Here is a 7,222-nt window from a genome sequence, read left to right as displayed (position 1 = left end):
GGCGGCCATACGTTGTTCCAGGGGCAATATGCACTTCCAGCCCAGTAAACTACAGCTTTCCAAAGCCGCCTGGTTGTGGCTGTGGCCTGCTAGAGCTGAAGGGCGCAAAAGTGCCAAGACCAGGAGAGATAAGAGCACTCGTTAGGAGCACCCTGGGAGGCCAGGCTGTCTCCAGGGTGGGGCACTGTGGCGGCCTGAGGAGCAGGTTGAAAGACTGCGGCTTCCTCTTCTATAACCTATAACCACTTCCTAAAAAAGACTGCATCTTTGTCCTCCTGGGCCTGAATGTTATTGTTTGTAAAATGAAAAAAAATCTTCATATTTTCATCACTAAAACCTAAATGAGAGGTTGTGTGTGTGAGAATTTTGTGACTATACATAAATATAAGTGAGAATTTTAAAAATTAGGAGATGACCCCCCCCCCCAAAATAATCAATGGCGTAGAGCAGGACAAGCATCAGCTATCGGCTCCCATCATAGGAACCTTTGGCTCTGTGAGCTATGGAGTCTCTGTAGCGAGTATCTGACTCTCCCGTTCTAGCACCAAAGGAGCCACATGGGCCAGGTGGATGAATGTTTCCATTAAACTCCACTGACAAAACCAGGGAATGGGTGGGGTCTGACCCAGGAGACGTTGTTTGTCCACCTCTGAACTGAAGGCCCACTGAATTCTAGTCACCTGCTAGTGACCCTGGATGAGTTATTTTCCATTCCCAAGCCTCTATTTCTAAGTTTGTCTATTGCCATTGAACCCCCCACGTCTCCCCAGTGAGATGACACATGGAAGAATGGGGGACCTTGGTACAGAAGAGTTTTAATGAACAATATTTTGAATTGTAAAATTATAGCAGTACATGAGATGAATTAACTGAATTATAAGTGTTATATGGGTAGAAAGAAGGCTACTCCATCATCTTAGTTACTGTTCTATTACTGGGACAAAACACCACAACCAAAGCAACTTACTTAAGAAAGCTTTTAATTTGGCTCTCACAGTTCATGAACACCATGGCAGGGAGCAAGGCAGCAGGTAGGGAGAAACAGCACTAGAGCAAGAGCTGGGAGCTTACATCTCATCCACAGAATGAGGCAGAGAGAGAACAGGGAATGGTGTGAGCTTTTGAAACTTTAAAGTCCACCCCAGTGACACACCTCCTCTACAAGGCCATACCTCCTAACCCTTCCCAAATAGTTGTATCAAACAGAGACCAAGCATTCAAATATGTGAGACTATGAGAGCTTCTCATGCAAACAACCACACATGGGTACCTGTTCATGTGTGCACATGTGTGAGCAGTTTGTATGCATGTGTGTACGTCTATAAGTCATCAACATTGGCTGTCTTTTATCAATAGCCACCCTATCTATCTATCTATCTACCCAGGGTCTCTAACTAAACCAAGAACTCACTGATGGCAAGGCTAGTAGGCCAGTGATCTCTGAGGACCTGCCTGATTGGTATTATAGACATAAACCACTGTGCCAGGCTTTCATATTGTGACAAGGACCCACTGAACTATCTTCCTAACTCCTAAAATAAAGAAAGAGCCTTAAAAGTCTGGAGATATAGATCAGTGGTAAAGTATTTGTCTAGCATGGTCAAAGTCCTGGGTTCATTATGGATACTAGAAAAATAACTTTCTCTCTTTCTTTCTCCTCTCTCTCTCTCTCTTTCTCTCATTCTTTCTTGCCTATCCTGGAAGTTGCTCTATACATCAGGCTGACCTCAAACTCTCAGAGATCTGCCTGTCTCTGCCTCTCAAGTGCTGGAATTAAAGACACATACCACCACCGCCCAGTGGAAAAAACAGTTTTTAAGCAGACGAATTGATAAACGCACGCTGGCTTTCAAAACTTAAAAAACAAAACAAAAACCCAGGACTCAGGAAGATGTAGGGTCCATCCACAGTCACATAAGTAACAGCATGGCAAAGAGAAAGCTCTAAGTTGATTTTTGTCCTCTGTTTCCTGAGGTACTCAGGGAGCTCTGGACCTTGGCTCTCAGGGCTCAGGGAAGAGTAAACAAATGCGAACAGCTTGAGTGTAAATGCTCTCTGACTCCGCAGCTCTCCCTTTCCTCCACAGTGCCTCTTTTCTCCTTACTTTCCAGGATCTATGTTTGCTGACTCACTCTCTGAGAGATGCTTCTTGAGCCATCTGCTAGAGCCCCACGCCCACACATACACATCTCTTACAAGAGGATCCCAGCAAACCAAAATAAGAGGAAGCCTTGAGCCCAATCAAAGCCACAGTGAATCAAAAGAGGACCCAGGGAAGGGTGATCAACAAAGCCCATTTATCTGGAGTTGTCTTGGTTTCATCCATGAAAGTTCTTAGAAACCACTCAGTCCTGAGAAAACCAGAGAGGATTTGGTTATCATGATGGTTAATTCTAGGTGTCAACCTGACTGAACGAAGGAATACTCAGAGAACTGGTAAAGCATTATTTTGGGGGTATGGACTGTCACAAATCTGAGCGCACTTAGAAGGAAAGTGTGCCCTCTCTGCGTGGGTACTATTTCAGCAACGGGTGGGTGGGGTGCGCAGATAGCACAGAGAGGCGAGTTGGTCTTTCCCTCTTGTAGCCGGGATCTACTCTTTTCCTTTTGCCTCTGTATATCAGAATTGCACCTCCAGTTTCCATTATACACTCCAGCAACCCCGACCCTGTATTTTCAGACTTTTTGGTTTAGACTGAGCATCCCTGTGTCTCTGCCTTGCATACAGCCTGGCATGGGACTTTTCCCCTCTGTGATCATGTAAACAACTCTCCTAAAGAGTTACCTCGCATCTATCTTTTTTGTTTGTTTGTTTGTTTGTTTCTTCGAGACAGGGTTTCTTTGTGTAGCTTTGGAGCCTGTCCTGGAACTTGCTGTGTAGACCAGGCTGGCCTCGAATTTACAGAGATCCACCTGTCTCTGCCTCCCTAGTGCTGGGATTAAAGGCGTGCACCACCACCACCTGGCCTCAGCCAGGTTTTTTTATTAAAATTTCCACTCCCTCCCCTCCTCCCAATACCCTCTCACTCCCCCCCTCCCTTTCCCCCTCCCTCTCCAGTCCTAAGAGCAGTCAGGGTTTCCTGCCCGATGGGAAGTCCAAGCTCCTCCCCCCTCCCTCCAGATCTAGGAAGGTGAGCATCCAAACAGACTAGGCTCCCACAAGGCCAGATCATGCAGTAGGATCAAAACTCAGTGCCATTGTCCTTGGATTCTCAGTCAGCTCTCATTGTCAGCCACATTCAGAGAGTCTGGTTTGATCACATGCTCCATCAGTCCCAGTCCAGCTGGCCTTGGTAAGCTCCCATTAGAGCAGTCCCCTTGTATCAGTGGGTGGACGCACCCCTTGCGGTCCTGACTTCCTTGCTCATGTTCTCCCTCCTTCTGCTCCTCATTTCGACCTTGGGAGCTCAGTCCAGTGCTCCAGTGTGGGTCTCTGTCTCTATCTCCATCCATCGCTGGATGAAGGTTCTATGGTGATATGCAAGATATTCATCAGTGTGGCTATAGGATAGGGCCAGTTCAGGCACCCTCTGCTCTGCCCTCGTATCTGTCTTTATCTATCTATCTATCTATCTATCTATCTATCTATCTATCTATCTATCTATCTATCATCTACCTACCTATCTTTCATCTATCTATCTGCCTATCTATCTACCTATCTATCTTTCATCTATCTACCTTTCTATCTCATATCTCTACACTATTGTGGTAGTTTAAATGAGAATGGCCTCCCTTAGCTCATATGCTTAAATACTTGGTCCTAGTTGAGGGAACTGTTTGGGAAGAATTAGAAAGTATGACTTTACTGGAGGAAGGGTGCCATTTGAGAGTGGGCTTGAGGTTTCAAAAGATTTGTATGCTCCCTGTCTCCTGTTTGTGACTCAAGATGTGGGCTCTCAGATGTTCCTGGCGCCACGTTTTCGGTCTGGTATCATAACTCTAACCCTCTGAAACATAAGCCCAAATTAAGAGCTTTCTCTTATAGTTGCCTTGACCACAGTGTTCTTAGCCACGGCAATGGTACAGTACCTAAGACAACGCCACTCTCCAGATTTGTCTCTTCCAGTCACCGTGGGTCAGCTAAAGCAGCGCTGTCCTCTTTACTGTTCCTCTTATTACTATGCTGCTCCGAGGGGGCTCCAACTCCTTCAACAAGTAGGGTCTCTCCTTTGCCTTGAGTGTGAAGCCTGGTGAGTGCTTGCAGTGCAGGAAAAGGTGCTGTGGCTGAGGTCACACCCTGTCTGTCTGTTGTCGTCTGCTGTCTGTTGCCGTATGACTGTCTCTTTGAGCCCTGAGCCACATGGACAAGTCGATAGTGCTGACACTGCCAAGCTGAGGTGGCACACGTGGCCACTGTATCTTTGGCCCCAGCTGGGTCCAACTTTCCTTTCATTCCACAGTGCCAAACGTGAGTGAAGGCTTTGAATGCCACAGAGCAGCGCATGCACCTGAAGAACTCTGCCACTGAGGCGCACAAGCAGTTCTAGCTGGTGAACTGCGAGAATCACTTGGCCAAATATATTATCAGAATCTGTGATGAAATGCTCGTGTGAGCCGCCTGAGGTTCGTTATGGCAAGAGGTAACTGAGGCAAACGTTACAATCGGCCTAAATAAAGCACTTTTAGCTGCTCTGTCCGCCATTATAAGCAGCAAGCTATCTTCCAGCAGGCGTTCTGCCAGTTCTGAACACCCCTCAGCCCTTCTGCATGGGCGAATGGTCAGGGGAGCTGAGACATCGTGTTTCTCTCCTCCCACCTTCCTCTGACACCTTGGTGTGCGTGTTGCCATGTGCTTCATGGGCTTCTGGCTATTCCCATCACGCACTCCAGTCTTTGCTGCAGGCCTCGGGCCACCATCTGCACAAAGTGGACTCTTATGCATCATCACCTTTATCTAGAGTAGTGAACAGTTGACTGCCTCTTCCCAGTTTGGCTCCATAATTTAAAACCTGATGGGTGAAATGGCGGGTTCCCCAGGGCAAAGCTGTGTCTTAGTGTCCATGGGCACTTTGGGTGGATGACACATTCTCACCACTATGGCAGTACTAAGTATCTTTCCTTCTGCGACCTTACCTTCTGATCCTTGTACTTCAGCTCTTTCAGGGTCTCTAGGAAGGACAGGTCTTCAGAGGAGTTAGCACCCATGTTAGCAAAGGAATTAAGAATAGAAAGTGGGTAAGGGGTTCCGGGTCATTGTGGAAGTTCACAGCGTTCACGTCTCCCTGAATTTGCTTTCAGGTCTTCTCCTGCTGCTAAGCCTTCAAAACTTCTTGCATTGTGAGAAGGAGAAAGAAGGCACCATGTGTTGGGATGGCAGGAGGAAAATGCCAGAGAGGAGGTGCCCAGAGTCAGATATTGGGAAAATGGTCCCCAGAGGCCATGGGAGGCAAGAAGCAGAAGACGATGGTGATGTAGATGTGGCCAGTTCAGGACAAAGACTTAAGTCCCCAACTTCCCAGACAACTCCCTAGACACATCTTGTTCTGAAAGTCATTATTTTCACATGTTCATCTCCCTGCCTTCTTCAAACTCTGCTGAAAATACACAGAACCACCAGAGGAAATAACCCCTGGCAGAGGTGTTAGTGAACGTCTGGATGGTGACAGTGACGGCTAACACCGACAGGTAAACAGATAGAGAAGCCCACCAAGGCTGGAATGGAAGCTGCCCCTCAGCCTGAGCCTCAGGAATGCTGGACTCCAGGAGTCCCTAGGCAGGAGGGGAGCAATAGCATCCCCGGAATGGTGAGCTGTAGAAGTGCTCAGTGGAAGACTACCTTCGCCAAAGCCACGCTGTCTCCCACGCACCTCCCACACGCAGACGCTGCCCTAGCCTAGCCTTGAGTGCTGCGCTGATTCCCACGGATCTCCCACACATAGACGCTGCCCCAGGCTAGCCTTTAGTGCTGCGCTGACTCCCACGGATCTCCCACGCACCTCCCACGCTCAGACGCTGCCCTAGCCTAACCTCGAGTGCTAGAACTGACATCGCGATGGCTGTCTGGGGAGAGAATGAGAAATTCCGCAGTGGAGGGCTGGTTCTTCAGGAAGGGTGGGCAGGATGGCTGCCTAGTATTCTCACATCCTGCTGTAAAACTTTTTTCTGGAGAAATCTGTTTACTGCAGATAAAGCAGCAACAGCCCAAAGAAAGAACTCCACCCAGGTCTGGCCTGGTTCCCCAGTGAATTTATTGGGGTTACTTTTAATTGGGGTAACTCAGGTGGATGTATTGTTGAAGCTCACCCAAGCATAGCCAAAAGCTGCATCCCTGGAATTCCCTGTCCCAGCTTTCAGACAGCTCTACCCAAAGAATCCTCGCAATTGTCCACAGCTTATACAGCTACCTGGCAGGTCTAGGGAGACATGGTTCTCAGAGGCTTCCCGCGTCCCATGAGCCTCCCACCTCCCTCCTGGGGGAAATATATCCACCTAGAGGAAACAGCTCCTTGGTGCATGGCCACCTGCAGTGCCTGCATCTCACGCCTGACAGCAGAAATGCGCAGGGGTGTCCGGAGAAAGGGCTCTGCCATGGAAAAGCACCCTCAGAGCGGAAGAGAAAATGGCCAGCCACGGCACCAGTCTGCCCATCCCTTTTGTGTTAGGATGAACAAACCGCTACAGCTCCCAGGTTTGCAAGAAGCTCTGTTCACAAAAACAGAGGTGCAAGGAAAAGGAGAGAAAACTTAAGGTAGAAGAGAACTTTGGAAGATAACCTATTTTTTAATCACTGCGGGACTTTTGCAAAAGAAAAGGCAATTGGGAATGAGAATGAGTTCTTTGAAATTAAAAATGTTGGATAGACATTAAAGTAAATAATGAAGTGGTAGTAGAATAGAATTTATGAATAAGGTAAATGTTTGTGAGTTCGCATAGTATTCAAAGAGTCAGGGAGGTGCTCACTTGGCAGCACATGCACTAAGATTGGAACAGTATAGAGATTAGCATGGCTCCTACACAAAAATGACGTGCAAATTCATGAAGCATTCCGTATTGTTTTTACATTTTTCTAAGAGTATATGTTATGGAATATTTGTTTGACTGCAAAGGTGTGTTACATTTGTCTAATTATGTAAAGATGTGTTGCTGTTTTGCCTTGCCTGCCTAAGGCTCCTGACTGATCTAAAAAGCTGAAAGGCCAAAAGCAACAGAGGAGGTATAGGTAGGACTTTCAGCAGGGAGAGTAAGTAGGAGGAGGAATTTAGACCCAAGGAAGAAAGAATAG

General features: G+C 47.4%; 1 non-coding gene across 1 annotated transcript; it reads left to right on the top strand.

Annotated features, from left to right (window-relative positions):
• Positions 1-6,892: 6,892 nt before the first annotated feature.
• LOC125416509 (U6 spliceosomal RNA) lies at positions 6,893-6,995 on the top strand. Its single transcript, XR_007236920.1, has one exon. It is a non-coding gene; the product is annotated as a U6 spliceosomal RNA (small nuclear RNA).
• The last annotated feature ends 227 nt before the right edge of the window (positions 6,996-7,222 follow it).

This window comes from Myodes glareolus, chromosome 18 (genome assembly GCF_982192425.1).
Source record: "Myodes glareolus chromosome 18, mMyoGla1.1, whole genome shotgun sequence".
NCBI lineage: Eukaryota > Metazoa > Chordata > Mammalia > Rodentia > Cricetidae > Myodes > Myodes glareolus.
Note: the sequence above shows the minus strand (reverse complement) of the source record. Positions and strands in the feature narration are given on the sequence as shown.